Consider the following 20,154-nt stretch of genomic DNA (forward strand, 5'->3'; position numbering starts at 1 on the left):
GAGATTAGCAAACAAAGCAAAAACATGGTGTGATATCAATTATATTGTTTTATTTCCCCATTGGGTGATGAGGACTAAAGGTTACTTCTTTCAGAAGGTAGTAGGAGTAATTCCAGACAGGAATTTTCTTTCTCTGTAAATGATTGGGTAGGTCCTAAAAGGAATGTAAGACTTTATCCCAGAACAAAGCAGTCATCAGTCCCTTTGTATTCAGAGCAAAGGGGGGAAATCCAAAAGATCCATTTTGTCATCCCTGTCCCAAATCAGATGCCTTTCTGTGGTCTTACCCATTTGTGTAACAAGTGGGACTTGTGTTGTAATTCACAATGCAGTCACTGTTCTAAACATGCACATGGTCCCCTCGGTCTCAGCTTCAATTATAAAATCTTCAGCCAGAGGCTATTATCCTCTGTTTTGTTCAGTCAGCAACACAGCCAGTGAATTTCCAGCTGGAATCAGGTGGCAAGTAAGAAATTTCTCACTCTTCATCTATCAAGTCCTTCTATACCCCTGTATGTTGTCTCCTTCTGTGGGTCCCCGGTTAGGAACACTTCTCTGAAGCTGCTTGGGAAGGTGACCCAACTTTACATTTCCTTTCCTAATTCTACTTTAGTTAAGGTTAGGGAAATAGGAGTTGCTTCATGGTGGCTATCTGAATGAAGACTGAACCTCTCAATTCACAGCTCAATGTTTCTGTTTTACTATGTTCATGTCACTAATACTTTAGTAGATAAGCTACATCCTGTGGTCTAACCAGCCATAGGAAGCCTCTCTATCTCTCCTGCCCTTCCTTCCTTTCATCTTTCCTTCTTCCAAAAGACTAGGTGAAGGAAGATTCTGAGCAAATCTCTCCAAATACCAGTAGGAGCATGACAGAGGTCTGAGTCAGTGAGGCCATAGATAAAAGTTCTAGGTGCTTTTTAATTTGGGAGTGGGGCCTATATATAAGGCTTTTCTCACAACACCTAATTTTAAATTACGGTTAATATTCTAATGCCTGCAAGCTAAATAAGAGGTTTGGAAGGATTAGAATAAAGGTAAATTATATATAATCACTCCTAAAAGGAAATACATTTTTAAAAATGCTGCAGGATACATAAAAGGTTTAGCTTATTTCATAACTCAACCAATTTTAAGTAAGATTAGGAACTTGTTCCAGGAAAACCAGACTGCTGCTTAGTTGACCTATCTCTACTGAAATTCAGGTTAAGGTGGAAAAAAAAAAAACTGATTAAGCCCTGCTTAAACTTTTCAAGCCCTAGTTTAACTTTCCCTAATTAAAACCAGTTTGTTTTGTAAGTATTGTGGGCGTTTGTGTTGAAGTCTACGAAGATGTGATAAGTTTCTCTGTCTACCTAATGAGTTTCTCAGGACCTTGTTGGAATTTAACTGGGCATGTTCATACTGCAACGTGCTGTTTTCCATGGTGCTGGTAGAGAAATGTCAATCTGCCTGCTGCATTCCTCTGGAATGATGGAAATGAAGTCATTACATTAGAAAATGAATCATGTGCCCAGGATACACTTCTGTCACCCTGAATACACTGACTCTCCCAGGGTAAGATCACTCATCTGGCAGCTGGAAGGGTTCCAGGAGCCAGGAAAGGGTGAGGCAGAAGTGCTGGGTAAGGAACATTGAGGTTTGTAATATTTGAAGTGGTAATGACCTAGGTTGGTTGGAGACTTGAAGTTCACATTTGCCTATTGGAAGGGCAATGCTGCGAGATCAGCATTAGAATGAAGGGCCAAGAATTTGACAGCAGGAAGTGCTGGCTGTGAACCAGGGCAATTTTAGGAGTGCAAGGTGACGAGGCACTAATACTCAAGAGAAGAAAGTGTTTTTACCTCAAGGATATGCTTGACTAATAAAGTACAGAATTATTTTCATTCAAGGTAAGTAGGGCAAATTTTACTTTTCAGAAGTAATAGAAGAGAATACCTAATCACTTCCAAAACATGTTTAGGTCTTAGTAATCTTCAGTAATAAAATGTATGAGTTAGAAGAAAACTCCTAAAAACCTCCTTATTATCTCTTATGTTCAAAATTTTTTGTAGTCATGTTTTAATAGAACATTACCAAAAGATGACCTTTACTGTGCATGCCAGAAAATTCTAACTGTCATCTAGTCAAGAAGCAATAAAAGGAGCTGTCTGAAAACTATACAACATTTTGTTAAATTTCATATCAATAAACAAAAGGACAAATTGTGTGGCTCAACTCTCTGGGAACCTATAACCAACCTAAATAACTCCCCTATCAGAGGCGTATGTCTTAAGTCTTGGAAATTATATTTTTATCATAATTTTTATTTTGAATATTTTTTTGTGGCCACAAAGCTCACCCTGCACCTTCACCCTCTCATTACACATTCTCACACCACAATCTTTGAGTAGAGAAAATAGTTTAGGACTGGATGTTTCTTTTGATACTAAGAAACTTAAAAGCTAAGTACGGAAAAGTGAGAGAAATACGTGTTTATTCCTTCCCGTCTGGACTTTGCAAGGCAAACTGCAAGAGGAAACAGTACACCCTCAATCAGCGTGCAGCCTTTCCTCGTGTCTCTCTCTCACCTTGCTCGGGATTAAATGTCGCCCTTGTCCTCAACCAAAATGGAAATATGATCTCATGCTTGTTTATTGTGTTAACTTTGTATTTCTTGGGTCAATAGGGTGTAAACTTTAATTTACTGATGTGATTTCTTTCCATAAACACCCAGAAACTCTTTGGGGAGATTGCTGTGAGTGTCCCAGTATAGCTGAATCTGGGAGGCAGACACACTGAAAATAGGGTGGTCTTCGAGATGCTGAAGTGGCATCATTCAGCAATGGCATCTCTAAACTCCAGGTGCAGGTCCAAGGACTCTGTGGACAGGGTTGCCAAATACTAGTTAAACTAATTGTTTATCAATGCTGTTCTTAACTCTTCTGATCCTGGGACTCTTTTTTCCCAGTAAGAAGAAAGGGGGTTATATTTCATTCATCATACAAATTACAAAAATTCAGATTACATTATATACTTAGTCAAGTGAGCAAGAAATTATCAAGATAAAAATTACTGTATCTCGGCCCTGGCCGGTTGGCTCAGCGGTAGAGCATCGGCCTGGCGTGTGGGGGACCCGAGTTCGATTTCCGGCCAGGGCACATAGGAGAAGCGCCCATTTGCTTCTCCACCCCCCCCCTCCTTCCTCTCTGTCTCTCTCTTCCCCTCCCACAGCCAAGGCTCCATTGGAGCAAAGATGGCCCGGGCGCTGGGGATGGCTCCTTGGCCTCTGCCCCAGGCGCTAGAGTGGCTCTGGTCGCAACAGAGCAACGCCCAGAGCATCGCCCCCTGGTGGGCGTACCGGGTGGATCCCAGTCGGGTGCATGCGGGAGTCTGTCTGACTGTCTCTCCCCGTTTCCAGCTTAAGAAAAATTAAAAAAAAAAAAAAAAATTACTGTATCTCAACAAGTGTCTGTGTGTGTGTTTATTCTTTCCTTTTATTGTCCTTTCTCTATGTCTAATAAATAATGACATATATTTCAAAGGACAAAATAAGCTACTTAAATAAGATATATCAAGATGGAGAGACTCATAATAGGCACTACAATTTTCCATAATACAGAAAAGTTTTCAATATAGAAAATAGGATATGCCTGACCAGGCGGTGGCGCAGTGGATAGAGCGTCGGACTGGGATGCAGAGGACCCGGGTTTGAGACCCTGAGGTCGCCAGCTTGAGCACGGGCTCATCTGGTTTGAGGAAAAGCCCACCAGCTTGAACCCAAGGTCGCTGGCTCCAGCAAGGGGTTACTTGGTCTGCTGAAGGCCCGCAGTCAAGGCACACATGAGAAAGCAATCAATGAACAACTAAAGTGTTGCAACGCGCAATGAAAAACTAATGATTGATGCTTCTCATCTCTCTCCGTTCCTGTCTGTCTGTCCCTGTCTATCCCTCTCTCTGACTCACTCTCTGTCTCTGTAAAAAATAATAAATAAATAAATAAATAAAATAAAGAACATAGGATAAATTTGTGAAACTGGACAGTTTCAAATACATAAGAAATATAAGAGAAAAAGGAGATTGTTATGATTCTGAAACCAACAATACAATTTCATCTCCCAGCCATCAGATTGGCAGCAACCTGACTACCTATTAAGGTTGAAGATGAACACAGCCAGTAATTCCACACCAAGGTAGGTACCACCCGACAAACTCTTCTTCATGTGTGCCATGAAATAGCTACTAGAATGTTCACAAAAGCTCTTTGGGATAGTAAAACAGGGAAGAAAACGAAAGTGGATAATGCATTGGATTATATTTGAATAATGTACTGTATTCCGATTAAGATCCATGAACTAAAGCTACATATATCAATATAGATATTACTCAAGAACAATGTTGATCAAAAAGATATATTCAGATTACCATTTTATGTAAAGTATATATATATATGTGTGTGTATATATATACATATACTTTTATATATCTTTATATACATATATGTTGTATATGTATATTCAAATATATTGAAAACAATACTATAGGCCCTGGCTGTGTAGCTGAGTTTGTTAGAGTGTCATCCCAACATACCAAGGTTGCGGGTTAAATCCCCGGTCAGGGCACAAATGAGAATCAACCACTGAATGCATAAATAAGTGGAAAAACAAATCAGTGTTTTTCTCTCTCTCGCTCTCTCCCTGTCTCTCTACCTTCCTCTTTCTCTAAAAATTAATTTTAAAAACTTAAAAACAATACTATATATATTTGGTTCTGTTCATAGTATTAAAGTATAAATTATCCACATGAAAATGGACACCATATTCAGGACTCTGGTGAGGGAGAACGGGACCCAGGAGAGATACTCAGGGGCCTTCAATTATTACTGCAATCTTTTTTTTTCTCTTTGACAATTCAGGGCAAATAGGGAAAATATTAAGATTTTTTTCTTTTTCTTTTTTTTTGGTTGTCAAATGATCTTTAATTGAAATATTTTTGTCTGTAAACCTTAACTAGCTTGGCATTCCACTGCACAACTGCTGATGTCATGATGGTGTCAGCCATCAACATTGCAGCCCACAGGCTGGGCCGTCCCCGGGATCTCTTTGATGGGCCCAGAGAGTTCTCGAGCTAAAAGGTCAGTGTGGTCTCTGTGGGGCAATGCTGACAATCCCACCAAAAGTGGTATTCCACTGTGCTTACAGTCTTTTGCTTCTTTCTGTCCCTTGGTGGTTCTTTGAGGGCTTTGATGATCAGGGCAGAGGCAGAAGGTACTACCTCAATCTGGACCTGTCTATTCCGAACGGTCAGTTTCATAGTAATCCTCGGACCCTTCTTAGTCACCAGTTGCTTTGGTGATGTCATCACCAACCTTTTTTGAAGACAGACCCTGGGGGCCAACCTTGGGGAACAGGGCAGATTTGGCACTGACTTCCCCACCAGTGCACTTCAAGTATCCGACTCTGATCTCACTGGGGTCAAACTGCAGCAGCATGGTTGGAGGCAGCCGGTGTCGGGTGAACCAGGGTTCCAGACCACCAGAGAAAGTTGCACCTAAGCCTCTTCCAAGCCGAAAGCCTAAAGCCTAAAGCTAAGTGTTAAGACTTTCTAAAGCTTTTTTGTTGTTGTTGCTTCAAATATTTTATAATTTAAAAAAGGATAATGTACTTCTGAGGAATTTGCCAGAATGTGGCTTTCAAAGCAAAGTTTTATCAGCTCATCTAATTTCAGTCTTGCAAAACCCAGTCACAGGGAATTCCCACATTCAAACTTTTTGTTTAAGATTGCCTCTTGGGTGTCCCATAAAAGCCAAAAATAAGCATCCTAATCAAATGAAAATCTGAGTTAGCTGAGATTGTTTTATGAAAAGTTTGAGATGCAGGGGCCTGAGTCCTGCTATGTTGGCCTTAGTGATCATCTTGGCCCAGGGCTTAAGCTGGAAGAGGTGAGTTAGACGCTGCCAGCCCCTTTCCAGGTGGTAATGTTCAGTGAATTTTCATTTTTGTCTCCCTTTTCCCTTCTTCCTAACAGAGCTCAGGTTTTCATCAAGAATCTTGATTCATCTAAGGCTAATTCCCTGCCCTTGCCAGTAATTGAATTAAGAAGGGACATATGAATTAATCTTTTTTTTTTTTTTAGAGGGTGAGGGGTGGAGAAGCAGATGGACGCTTCTCCTGTGTGCCCTGGCCGGGAATCGAACCCGGGACTTCTGCACGCCAGGCCGATGCTCTACCACTGAGCCAACCGGTCAGGGCCCTGAATTAATCTTGAATTAAAATAAGTCTGTGACAAGTGAGAAGTTTGCTAAGGACTTCTGAGGACAGTTTTCTTTTTCCTCAAGATAACGCTACAGAGGGAAATGGTCTCTTTCTCTGGCCTTCTCGTGTATTGCTTCAAGGCCCAGAACTGCAGCAGACTGAAGATGAATCCAACACTCAGTGGGGGACAGAACCAAGAGAGCAACAGAGAAATGAGTCAGAGCAGCTAGATAATGTCACCCTGAGGACCGCTGGGCATCCAAGTAATTCAGCCAATGTATTTCTATATTGTTGAAAGCAGTTTGTGTCAGGCCTTTGTCCCTCATGACCAAAGACATTCTCATGGAAGCACATGTGATTCAGCTTCTTCGATTGTAAGCAGGGAGGGATGTTAATGTCTGCCCTGCCTATGGCTTCACTCTGGTTTTGGAGATCAGGATGAACCAATGGAGGTGAATGTGCTTTGTAAACTGAATTGTTATTTAAGGACGAACTGGCTCTACTATTAACAATCTTGCTATGGAGTTTGAGGTACAAATTTTAGTTCACTATATGAATTATGTATGTATTCGAATGTATAGTTATTTAAACCCATTTAATTTGGTGTGATACTTCCAGAAGCCTTGTGAGAATGTGTAAGTATTCTTTAAATCATATGGAGCAGTTACATATTTATAGGATCATTTGAGAATATCCTCAGCAATGCTTTTTGTATACAAGTACAGGACCAGGCCGTGTATATATATATATGTATGTGTGTGTGTGTGTGTGTGTGTGTGTGTGTGTGTGTGTATGACAGAGACAGAGAGACCGAGAAAGGGACAGACAGGAAGGGAGAGAGATAAGAAGCATCAATTCTTCGTTGCAGCTCCTTAGTTGTTCAATGATTGCTTTCCCATATGTGCCTTAACCAGGGGGCTTCAGAAGAGTGAGTGACCCCTTGCTCAACCCAGTGACCTTTGGGCTCAAGCTAGCAACCATGGGGTCATGTCTATGATCCATGCTTAAGCCAGTGACCCTGTGCTCAAGACAGGTGAGTCCACACTCAAGCCAGCGACCTCGGGGTTTCAAAGCTGGGTCCTCTGTGTCCCAATCTGATGCTCTAGCCACTGTATGTTCATCTGGCACCATCAAGGGCAGACGTGAGAGGCGCGCTGTAGCAGTGGAGGCTCGCCTTCCCTCCTGCATGCATCTGTGGAAACCAGAACCAGGAGATCACTCAGCAGATGCCAAGGTTCCACATGCTGCCATGGCGGGTATGGTTACACTCCCGCTGGCGCTCATTCTACATGTTTACCCATGCAGCGCCCTGCAGCAGCTAAAAAAAAGTGAGCATTTGCTCCATAAGACACATGGGCATTTTCCCCTCCACTTTTTTGGGAAAGAAAGTGTGTCTTATGGAGCAAAAAATATGGTATGTGATCTTTAGCATAAACTGTGTCTCAGTATCTATAGTACCTGTAAGGATTAAGGGAGAAAATAACATGTAAAATACTTAGAGCAGACCTACCACATAGTCACAAGCAAAATAATAGCAGCAAAGACTTATTTAGCACTGTGTTCTAGACATGTTCTAAGCACTTCCCATTTATCAAATCATACAGCAGAACTGTATTGTTGAAGCAGAATTAAAATTTTTTAAATAGCTTTATTCTTTTAGAGACAGTATTATATTCTTATTCTTTAAATAATCCAAAAGATATAGAAAAATATGAAAATGAAAGCCACTCCAAATACAATATATTACCTGGGTGCTGGATAAGCAACCGGACATTTGTTCATTTAATGTGGTATGTACACATACAACACATATATGTACATAAATACAGATGTATGTGTATACATATATATACATATATATAAACATCTATTTTTAGTAGGGCAAAAAAATGGCATTTTATAAACTATATAGTTGATTGCACATCATAGGGGATAAAAGATGTAAGACTTTTTTGTATTATTTGGGATTTGCTTGTGAGTAGGGTCCAATCAGGCAACAGACAGCTAAATACATCTTTCTATAAATAGGATCATAGATTTTTATTAGTCTTAATTTTTAAGTTAAACTAGCCCTTCAATTATAGCATTGTCATTTTTTCATCATATGTACTTATTTCTACCTAATATTTCTCTTGTGAGTTTAATTTCCCTAACAAAGTTGTATTTTTTATTTTTGTTATTAAATATGTTTTTAATTGTGGTAAAATATCTAACATAAAATTTACTATCTTAACCATTTTTTTCCTTCTTTTCCAAGTGAGAGGAGGGGAGATAGAGAGATAGACAGACTCCCACATGCGCCCCAACTGGGATTCACCTGGCAACCCCTGTCTGGGGCCAATACTCTGCCCATCTGGGGCCATGCTTGCAACTGAGCTATTTTCAGCGCCTGAGGCACAAGCTACATGGAGCCATCCTCAGTGCCCAGGGTCAATGCCATGGCTGTGGGAGTGAGAGGGGGAAGGAGAAGGGGGAGGAGGAGGTATGGAGAAGTAGATGGTTGTTTTTCCTGTGTGCCCTGACTGGGAATTGAACCCTGAACATTCACATGCTGGGCCAATGCTCTACTACTGAGCCAACCAGGCAGAGACTCTCTTAACCATTTTTTAAGTGTCTAGTTCAGTAAAGTGTATTTACATTGTTGTGTGATAGCTTTACAGCACTTTTTTTTGCATCAGTCTTATTTTTTTAACTCAACTTTTACTCCCCAGCATCTATACAGTATTGCCATACCCCACAAATATTTAAGTAAATGAGTAAATCTTGTATTTGCACAATACAGGAACAAATGAACTCTTTGTTTCTTTGAGGTCTTAACCTTATTTGTTCTAAGAAATCAATAACCTCCAAATGGCTAAGATGTATTGAACATGTACTATGTAGACACTTTGCATTCATTTTGAACTTGACCCCTGCCGTCAATCCTTTTAAGCATGTCAAGTGATGTCACACCTCTATTCAAAACCCTGGAATAGCTCCCTATTATTCTAAGATTAAAAGTTAAGGTTTTCACAGTGGCTATAGGCCTTATTCTACCCGGACTTGTTTAGCTATCTGTTTTCATCTCATCTGTTTACTACAACCACACTGGATTCCTTGCAGTTTTTCAACATTCCAACAACACTATTCACCAGGTCATTGACTTGCTGTTCTTTCTACCTGGAACATTCCTATTCTACTGTCCATATTGCTCATGCCCTCACTTCCATCAGATCTTGCTTAAACATCACCTTACTGGTGACGTGATCCCCCACTCCCCCACTCTGGTTCTCTCCATCACTTCCCGTTTTTGTTCGTTTATCACCCTGCGACCCACCGCACATTTCTCCATATATTTAGTTTGCTTTCTATTTCCTGCTACGTGATGGTAGCTATTTTTGTCTATTTTATTCACTACTATATCCCAGCACCCAAAACTATGCCTGGCACATAGCTACAAAATAAGTATTCATTAAAAATGCATAATTAATGAACGGTGACAGAAAGCCGGTCTGTGGTTGCCGTGGTCTGGTGAGTTGAGGAAATTGACTGGGAAGGGGTACAAGGAACTTGTTCTATATCTTGATTATGTGTATGATTACAGATGTATAAATTTTTTTTTTTTTGTATTTTTCTGAAGTTGGAAACAGGGAGGCAGTCAGACAGACTCTCACATGCGCCCGACAGGGATCCACTCGGCATGCCCACCAGGGGGCGATGCTCTGCCCATCTGGGGCGTCACTTCGTTGCAACCAGAGCCATTCTAGCGCCTGAGGCAGAGGCCATAGAGCCATCCTTAGCACCCCGGCCAACCTTACTCCAATGGAGCCTTGGCTGTGGGAGGGGAAGAGAGAGACAGAGAGGAATGAGGGGGGAGGGGTAGAGAAGCAGATGGGCGCTTCTCCTGTGTGCCCTGGCCGGGAATCGAACCCGGGACTCCTGCATGCCAGGCTGACACTCTACCACTGAGCCAACCGGCCAGGGCCCAGATGTATAAATTTATTAAAACTCATTGACATGTAACCCTGCCCAGTTAGCTTAGTCTCTTAAAGCATAGTCACGATGCAGGTTCAACCCCTGGTCAGGACACACACGGGAAGCAACCAATGAACGCACAACTAAGTGAAACAGCAAATGAATGCTCCCATTCCCCAACTATCTCTCTTAAAAAAGCAATCAATAAAAATATTTTTAAAATACTCATTGACATATACATTTCTTTAACTAGGTTCATTATACTATATATACCTCAATAAAAGGAACTTTTTAAACTAACTATTTGCTTAAGATCTCAGCATTTGAAAAGTAGTACAGGTATAATTCAAACACAGGTGTGTCTGTTTCCAAAGTCTCTCTCTTTTTTAAAAAAATTTAATTTATTGGCCCTGGCCGGTTGGCTCAGTGGTAGAGCGTCGGACTGGCGTGTAGAAGTCCCAGGTTCAATTCCCGGCCAAGGCACACAGGAGAAGTGCCCATCTGCTTCTCCACCCCTCCCCCTCTCCTTCCTCTCTGTCTCTCTCTTCCCCTCCCGCAGCCGAGGCTCCATTGGAGCAAAGATGGCCCGGGCGCTGGGGATGGTTCCTTGGCCTCTGCCCCAGGTGCTAGAGTGGCTCTGGTCGTGGCAGAGCGACGCCCCGGAGGGGCAGAGCATCGCCCCCTGGTGGGCAGAGCATCGCCCCCTGGTGAGCGTGCCGGGTGGATCCCGGTCGGGCGCATGCAGGAGTCTGTCTGACTGTCTCTCCCGGTTTCTCGCTTCAGAAAAATACAAAAAAAAAAAAAAATTTAATTTATTGACTTTAGAGAGAGAGAAAGGGAGGAGTGTAGAAGCGGAAAGCATCAACTTGTAATAGTTGTTTCTCATATGTGCCTTGACTGGCAAGCCCATGATTCTAAACCAGCGACCTCACCATTCTAGGTCAACACTGGATCCACTGCACCACCACAGGTCAGGCTCAAAGTCTCCCACCTTGTTATGAGGTATGCCCTTCCCCTAACCTCTGCCCTACCTAGGTTCCACAACGGCACCCTGAGCTTTTCACCTGAAGGTTCAGTCTCACTTGTTTTCAGATTTGTATGTCTCTGAGACAAACAATACCATTTTGGCCTGCCTTTCCCACATCTTTAAGATCTTGGGAACAGAAATCATAGAGATGGTGGGACTGCCTGTGTCTCCCTCTGCGAGACAGCCTGTTTTCTAGGACAAGAGTCATTGCTCAGAGGCCCAGATTCCAAACCTAAAATCAGACACTCAGTGATACGTAACCGCTGTGCAGATCAGTATTCATTGTCAACCTGGCTCGGTTAGGCTCTACAGTGGGGGTTAGGAACCTCTTTAGCTGAGAGAGCCATGGATACCACATATTTTAAAATATAATTCGGTGAGAGCCATACAATATGTTTAACACTAAATACAAGTAAATGTGTGCATTTTATGTAAGACCAACACTTTTAAAGTACAATAAGTCTCTGAATTCTTTTTAATAATGTTATGCTGTTGCTAACCAATGATAAATAAAGTACTTCTTACCATTAATGTGACTTCTGGTGCTGCATGGTTTTGCTGATGGCTTTGTAGTCTGGTTGATACGTTGTGAGGTTAAGCTTCATGCAAGCATTGAGACTTCCATCCATTAAATGTGATTGTAGGTTGGTCTTAATGTTCTTTAGATGTGAGAAAGACTGCTCACATGCATACGTAGAGCCAAATATTGTCAGTACAGCAATACTCACACGCTGCAGTGTTTGGTATGTGACAGGAAGTGCCTTCCAAGTTTTGACAATCAGCTGGTCCGCAGGTTGAAGTTTTTTAATTTCTCCCCACTTGTGTTTGCTCGCCAACTCTGCTTGCTGTCGTGCTAGTCTTTGCAAATTTTCACTTAGTGACTTGAACTTATTCACCCACATGTCTGAGGCCTTCGGGTCAGCAGCTTGTAGCTCAAAATCTCTGATGGAAACACCAGGGATATAACTCAGGTCTGTGCTGTCCACTGAACACTCGTGTGGATGGGTGATGAACTTAAAAAGACGAGTGCACTCACAGAATTCTCCAAAGTGCACTTTGAATGACTGCAGATTAGATGTGAAGCCCGCTAGCTGCTGGAGATCAAGATGTTGAGCAGGGTCACTTGCTGTGCATGCATCTTTAAACTCTCCCAGTTTTTCAAAGTGTAGTGAACGACCTGTTGCAATGTCTATGATGAAGAGTTCCAGCTTGTTTTCAAATGCAAACACTGCTTGTTGAAGGAATAAGACTGTATTTCCAATGCCTTGCATTTTCACATTGAGCTGGTTCAGATGTTCAGTCATGTCCATGAGATAGTAGAACTTCAGGAGCTACTCAGTGTTAGCTAACTCAGGATGCTCTCTCTATGTTTTTCATTTCAAGAAAAGTCTGGATTTCTCTCAGACAAGCCGCGAAATGGCTGAGCACCTTCCCTCTTGACAACCAACGCACATTGCTGTGCAGAAGCAGACCAGGATAATTATTCCCAACTTCATCTAGCAGTGTTTTAAACTGGCGATCATTTAAAGCTCAGGCAACAATAAAGTTGACTGCCCGAATGACCAGGGACATTACCTCACCAAGCTGCTCACCACACATCTGAGCACAAAGTGCCTCCTGATGTAGGATGCAATGAAAACTAAGGATGGGTCTCTTTTCATGTTCACGAAGAAGTGCTACGAATCCTCTGTTTTTCCCCACCATGCACAGAGCACCATCAGTACACACCGAAATAAGTTTATCCATCGGTAGATTTTTTTTCTTTAGCGAACTCAGTGAAAGACTTGAATAAGTCCTCCCCTCTTATTGTCTCTTTCATAGGCAAAACAGCAAGACTTTCCTCACGTAGTATGTAACTGACAGCATACCTTGCAATCATGCTGAACTGGGATAAATGGCTTACGTCTGTTGACTCATCCAAAGCGAGAGAAAAGAATGGTGCTGCATTTATGTCCTTCACTTGTGTTGCCTCAATTTGATTTGCCATCATGATGGTTCGATCGTGAACAGTTCTTGCCGACAGAGGCATGTCTTTTATTCATTTGGTTATCTTGTCTTTATCCAAAAAGTCGTCAAAAAATTCATTGGCAACATCAAGCATGAATGTTTTGGCATACTCCCCATCTGTGAATGGCTTTCCATTTCTCACAATTGCTAAAGCACCAGCAAAGCTAGCTGAATTCCAGTCACCTTGTTGGGTCCAAACGCGGAGTTGCTGCTGACTAGCTTGCACTCTGCACAGTAGCTCTGGACGTGCTTTCTTCCTGCTGTCCCCCACTGGATATTTTGATGCCAATGTAATATGGCGTGTGTCGAAGTGCCGCTTTATATTTGACCATTTCATCAATGCAATTTTATCATTGCATATTAGACACAGTGCAAAACCTGCTCTCTCCACAAAGACGAATTCCTCTGTCCATTCCTGCTGAAAAGTACGATACTCCTCATCTTTTTTTCTTTTAGCCATCTTCTTCGTCAAAAGGGTTTCTGCAATTAGCTAGCTGACTACTTGATTAAAAGGAGGGAAGTTTACTTCCTGACCTCACAACGACCCGTGTACGTTACACATTATCCAATAAAAATTTGGTAGTGTTCCGGAGGACAGCTGTGATTGGCTCTAGCCACCCGCAACCATGAACATGAGTGGTAGGAAATGAATGGATTGTAATACATGAGCATGTTTTATATTTTTAATGTTATTATTTTTTTTAATTAAAGATTTGTCTGCGAGCCAGATGCAGCCATCTAAAGAGCCACATCTGGCTTGCGAGCCATAGGTTCCTGACCCCTGCTCTACAGTAGCTAGCTATTCAATCAGCTCTAGGAGTTCTTGTGAAGGTAGGTTATAGGAAACACCTACAATCAGTTGACTTTAAGAAAAGGACATTATCCTTTATAATCTGGGCGAGCTTGATCCACTCAGTTGAAAGTTCTAACAGAATTGAGGTTTCCCCAAAGAAAAAGAAATTCTGCCTGTGGACTGAAGTTTCCTTCCCTTTCTGAGAGTTTCCAGCCTGCCTTTCAGACTCTTTCATGGCCTGGCCTGCCCTGTGGGTTCAGGACCTGGCTCCCAGCCCCCAAATTCCTTGCAATAAATCTCTCTCTCTTTGTGTGTGTGTGTGTGTGTGTGTGTGTGTGTGTGTGTGTGTGTGTGTGTGTGTGTTTTATAAAAAGTAAGCAGAAGTGCTGAAAGAATGTAAATTCTTTCAACTCTTTGTGTCCTAATGGTAACCCCTGGGGCTAATTAGTTCCCAGGTACTCCTGTTGTTAACTGGATTTAGGCAGCCTGCAAGGAGGAGTCCCTTGCAGTGATTATGGATGTTACCAACTCTTCCCTCCCCTGCCTGTGATGGAGTGTGCTTTGTATTGATCCCTATATCTGAACCCTCCCAAACTTAAGCTCTTCCTTATCCCTCTAACCCCTGCCCTTGTTTCACCCTTGAGTCTGAGTTCTGAGTGGTAAGTACCATCTGAATTTCCTACCACTGTGCCCAGCCTACTTTGCTGGAAACCTAGTGGTCGCGTGTCTGGAATTGAAATGAGTGTATCCTTTGGACACTGCATGAATAGCTCTGCAGCCAAGTCCATCTTGCCATGCAACCTTGATGGGCAGATCTTCAGCCTTGCCCACCTCACTCCATGCAGCCCCAGCAGAGCATCAGGCTTTCAAGGCCTGTGGCATAAACTATACAAGATGGTTAGAAAGACCAATTCCAGTTAACTGAGCTCAGCCACAGAGAATAAAGGCTTTTTCAAAAGCAAGTAGGATCTGATTTTCCAAAACTGAGACTGGAAATATTCTGTGTTTGTGCTTGTGTATATGCCTAATTTTGTGACTTTATTTTCAGAAGTTAAATTATTTTTTTAACAAGCTGCTTTGCTGTATTTTCCATAGTTCTTAACCATTCTGTCCATGCAGCTAATTGCAGTATATGCTAAATTCTGTAAACTCCCATATCCATGAGAATAGGAACATGTATGGCAAATACTGGGTTTTAAAAAATTATTCATTTTAGTCATGAATTTCAATTTCCATCACCACAAAAGTCTTACCTCCAAGTTGTGAACAAGAATGACTAATTTGAGATTCCTTTTCTTTCTTCACTTCTCTCCTGATGATACTTAAAGCAATGACTGAAGACAAACAGACAACAAAAAGGGAGAGAGGTCTTAATTATTTCTAGACTTAATGGTGGATATTTTTATTCCCAATGACTATGTTCTTGGCTAGATCACTTAATATCCATGAACTTTATTGAAAAGTGAAGGCAACTAGCCTGATTGTTTTTCAAGGTTCCTTTCAGCTCTAAAGTCCCATGAGCCTATGTGCTCTGGCCTTAAAATCAAAGTAGTGCTTGATACTCCCATTCACCTAAGGAAGAAGGAGGTACATGCCATGAGTCAGAAGTCCTGTTTGCATGTGGTTCTCCTAAGCAGCAGTGGGTAGTAGGTTAATCAGTAAAAATGTGGCCATTGCAAAGTGTGACACACACACACACCCACCACATGTAGCAACAAAAATAATGCCCCTCCTTTCTCTTTCTAGAACAAAGGGGGATTTTAACTAAACAAGAATGGAGTGCTGGCTAGTAAAATGGAGGCGATGGGACAGTATTTTATTTTTCTCTTGGTGGTGGGAGGGAAATTGCCAAAAACTGGAAGACATTAAGGTAGATTTCTTCTCTGGGTGCTGTCAGAGGGTCTTAGAAAGAGAATCGACAAGTGTGAATTGCCTGGGTCTGACTGAGCGGAGGCTGCAGCTCACCCTGCCCTCCCAGCACCAGCCCGGGTCTGTAGTAAGCGGGACGTCCCCGATGTCTGTGCACTCCACCCTCACCCCAGTCCTAACCCAGGCCTCTCTGTCCACCTCATTTCCACCATGGCACTGAGACACAGCACAGGGGATGGTTTGATGAAGAGCTCCCCACCAGGATAAAGTCCACCCATCAGGAGAGCTGAAAGCTGCTCTCACCCCTGAGAAGAAGGTCATTGAAAAGGACAGAAACCTCCCATCATACTGAAGAGAGGGACACATGTTCCTTTTGAGGCCATTAGCCCAAGTACTTGAAAATGTTTGAGTAGCACAGCCCTGGCCAGATAGCTTGATTGCTTAGTTAGCATCATCCCAAAGCACAGAGGTTGCTGATTCTATCCCCAGTCAGGGCACATACAGGAACAGATTGATGTTCCTGTCTCTCTCTCTCTCTCTCTCTCTCTCTCACACACACACACACACACACACACACACACACACACACACACACAAACTTTCTCTCCCTTGCTCTCTCTAAAGTCAATAAAAATAAACATTAAAAAAAAGAGAGAGACTGGCACAGACTGTGGTCACAGCAGTCGTGTCCCCCTCTAGCTCAGTCCCTGATGAAGATCAAGAATGGATAAGAGCCAGCCTATTTCTGCAAACCTGAAGAGCTGTAATCACTTACCCAGCCTGACTATTTCAGGAGGGCTGAGACAGCCGACAGGCCTGGAGTCCACATCTGCTTGGCAGCACCCCCTAACCTCTCCATGTCTTTCACGTAGCTGTGCAATCTGGAAAAATAAGTCATATATAAATAACCTAATTGGATTGAGAGAAATGAAGAGGATTATCTCCATTCCTATTATTTGGATTAATGTCACTTAGACCTTCCAATGTAGGCCAGGCTATGGGTAAGATAAATGAATTGAGATATATATGAGGTTTCTGTTTCCTAAAGACAAGTTAGGTCTGTCTTTCTTAGTCATGATAGAAATAGATACTTCTATCTAGAAAACAATTGGTTCTTTTTACTGTGGTAAAATAAAACACAACATAAACTTTATATCATTTTAACCATTTTTTTTTTCTAGTCTCCGTTCAGACCGTCAAAAATTGCCGATGCCGACTATATTTCAAGTTGTCACGCGGGGTATTGGGAAAAGTTTTCAATTAGCAATAATCGTGCCTCGGATAAACCTCATTGGCTACGATACTGCCACTGCGCAAAGCTTAACCATTTTTAAGTGTACAGTTCATTGGTATTAAGTATGTTCACATTGTTACGGAACTATCACCACTCTATCCATTAAACAACAACTCCCCCGTTCCACCCTCCCGCCCCGGCAACCAGCATTCTATTCTCTGTCTCTATGAAGTTAACCTCTCTATCTATATAGCTCATATAAATGAATAGCTCATATAAATGGAATCATACAGTATTAGTCTTTTCATGTCTGCCTTATTTTATTTTATTTTTACAGGGACAGAGAGAGAGTCAGAGAGAGGGATAGATAGGGACAGACAGACAGGAACGGAGAGAGATGAGAAGCATCAATCATCAGTTTTTCGTTGGGACTCCTTAGTTGTTCATTGATTGCTTTCTCATATGTGCCTTGACCGCGGGCCTTCAGCAGACCAAGAAACCCCTTGCTCGAGCCAGGGACCTTGGGTCCAAACTGGTGAGCTATTTTTGGCTCAAGCCAGATGAGCCCATGCTCAAGCTGGCAACCTCGGGGTCCGAACCTGGGTCCTTACGCATCCCAGTCCGACGTTCTATTCACTGCGCCACCACCTGGTCAGGTACATGTCTGCCTTATTTTGCTTAGTGTAATATCCTTAAAGTTCATCTGTATTGTAGCATGTGTCACATGTTGTTTACACATTAATTTTGTCAATGGACATTTGGGTTGTTTCTACCTTTTGGCCATTGTGATTAGTACTACTATGAATGTGCAAGTATCTGCTCAAGTCCCTGCTTTCAGTTCTTTTGAATACATATCCAGAAATGGAATTGTTAGATCATCTAGTAATTCTCGGTCTAATTTTTTAAAGAATCACCACACTGTTTTCTACAGTGGCATTCCCACAATCAATGCAGAAGGGTTCCAATTTCTCCATATTCTCACCAACATTTTTCTTTTATTTAATTTTAATATTATAACCATCCTAAGGGGTGTGCAGTGGAATCTCATTGTAGGTTTAATTTGCATATTTCTAATTATTAGTGATGTTGCGTATCTTTATGTGTTTATTGTGTATTTACATATCTTCTTTGGAGAAATGTTTATTCAAGTTCTTTGTTTTTTTTGTTTTTTGTTTTTTTTGTCCAAGAGACAGGAAGGGAGAGAGATGAGAAGAGATGAGAAGCATCAACTGGTAGTTGGAGCACTTTGGTTGTTCATTCGTTGCTTTCTCATATGTGACTTGTCTAGGGTACTCCAGCTGAGCCAGTTACTCCTTGCTCAAGTCAATGATTATGGGGTCATATCTAGTACCCCACACTCAAGCCGGCAACCTTGGGGTTTCAAACCTGGGGTTTCAAACCTCAGCATCATGCCGACGCTCTATCCACCGCACCACCAGTCAGGCTCTATTTTTTAATTGGGTTGTTTGTGGTTTTGTTGTTGAGTTGTAGAAGTTCTTCACATGTTCTGGATATTAATCACTTATTACATATATGATTTACAAATATTTTCTCCTAAAATAATTGTTTTTAAGTTGGCACATTTTAATTCTTTCAAGCCAGAACACATATATTTTATGACTTGTGATAACATGCTTATGGTATAGTTTCAAAAAAATAAAAAACTAAAAATCACTTGAAACTACACAACCCAGGAGTAACATCATTACTTTGCAATACACCCTTCCAGGCTTTTTCCTATGCATATAGAAAAATTTTTTATTTTTTTTTAGAAAAAAATTTTTTAAACCCAGATTATACATCTAATAATTATATATGTAGTAGAATTTTGAAAATAATAATGAGAAAAAAATATCTGGACATGTTTAGTATAGATGCAATCATCAGAGGTCTAACTATATCATAGTACAGGTCTGAAACACATACTTAGTTTTTTAAAATTATTTTTCATTGTATAATTCCAGCCTGACATGTGGAAGTTCCAGGTTTGATTCTTGGTCAGGGCACATAGGAGAAGTGTCCATCTGTTTCACCCCCCCCCCTTTCTCTCTCTCTCCCTCTCTTGCAGCCATGGCTCGATAGGAGCGAGTGGGCCCTGGGTGCTGAGGATGGCTCTGTGGCCTCCACCTCAGGCTCTAAGAAGAGCTCAGTTGCTGAGCAATGGAGCAATAATGCATATGGACAGAGCATTTCCCCCTAATGGGCTTGCCAAGTATATCCTTGTTGGGGTGCATGCAGGATTCTGTTGCTGCCTCCCCTCCTCTCACTGAATAAAAAATAAATAAATAAATAATGAAAATTACATACATATTTCAGATCTGTACTGTGTAGTTAGGTCTATGATGGTTGCATCTGTATTGAACATGTACAGACTTTCTTTTGTCATTATTTCCAAAACACAGTATAATAGCTAATTATATGACATTTACACTATGTTAGGCGGTACAAGTAATCTGGAGATGACAAAATATGTGGGAGAATATGTGTAGGTTATCTGCAAATACTACGTCATTTTATACATAGGGGACTTGAGCAGCCAAGGATTTTGGATCCACAGCGGGTCCTGAAAACCAATCCCCTGTGGATACCAAGGGACGACTGTACACACGGTTGTTCTAATTCACCACAAAGTACTCCACTGAATAGATGCATCATATTGCCAGAGGAGAGAAGGGCTGGGTGGAAAAGGTGAATGGAATAAGAAGTACAAATTGGTAATTACAAAATAGTCACAGGGATGTAAATTACAGCATAGGGAATACAGTCAATAATATTGTAATAACTCTGTATGGTGCCAGGTGGGTACTCGAAATATCAGGGGATCACTTTGTAAAGTATATGATTGTCTAACCACTATGCGGTATCCCTGAAACTAATATAAAATAATATTGAATGTCAACTGTAATTGAAAGATAAATTTTAAAAGAAAGTAAATATGGGAGCTGAGGACTAGGGAGGGGTGTTTGGGGAAGATCACTTAGAAGTTCCACAAGAATAAACTAAGCTAACTCTAGTTCTTTTCATTGTTAGAACTCAG

The 20,154-nt window shown here is 41.5% G+C and overlaps 1 non-coding gene across 1 annotated transcript; it reads right to left on the reverse strand.

Annotated features, from left to right (window-relative positions):
* Positions 1 to 17,064: 17,064 nt before the first annotated feature.
* LOC136390144 (U4 spliceosomal RNA) lies at positions 17,065 to 17,204 on the reverse strand. Its single transcript, XR_010748599.1, has one exon. It is a non-coding gene; the product is annotated as a U4 spliceosomal RNA (small nuclear RNA).
* Between the last annotated feature and the right edge of the window lie 2,950 nt (positions 17,205 to 20,154).

The sequence above is a fragment of the Saccopteryx leptura genome, chromosome 1, assembly GCF_036850995.1.
Source record: "Saccopteryx leptura isolate mSacLep1 chromosome 1, mSacLep1_pri_phased_curated, whole genome shotgun sequence".
In the NCBI taxonomy this organism is placed as follows: domain Eukaryota; kingdom Metazoa; phylum Chordata; class Mammalia; order Chiroptera; family Emballonuridae; genus Saccopteryx; species Saccopteryx leptura.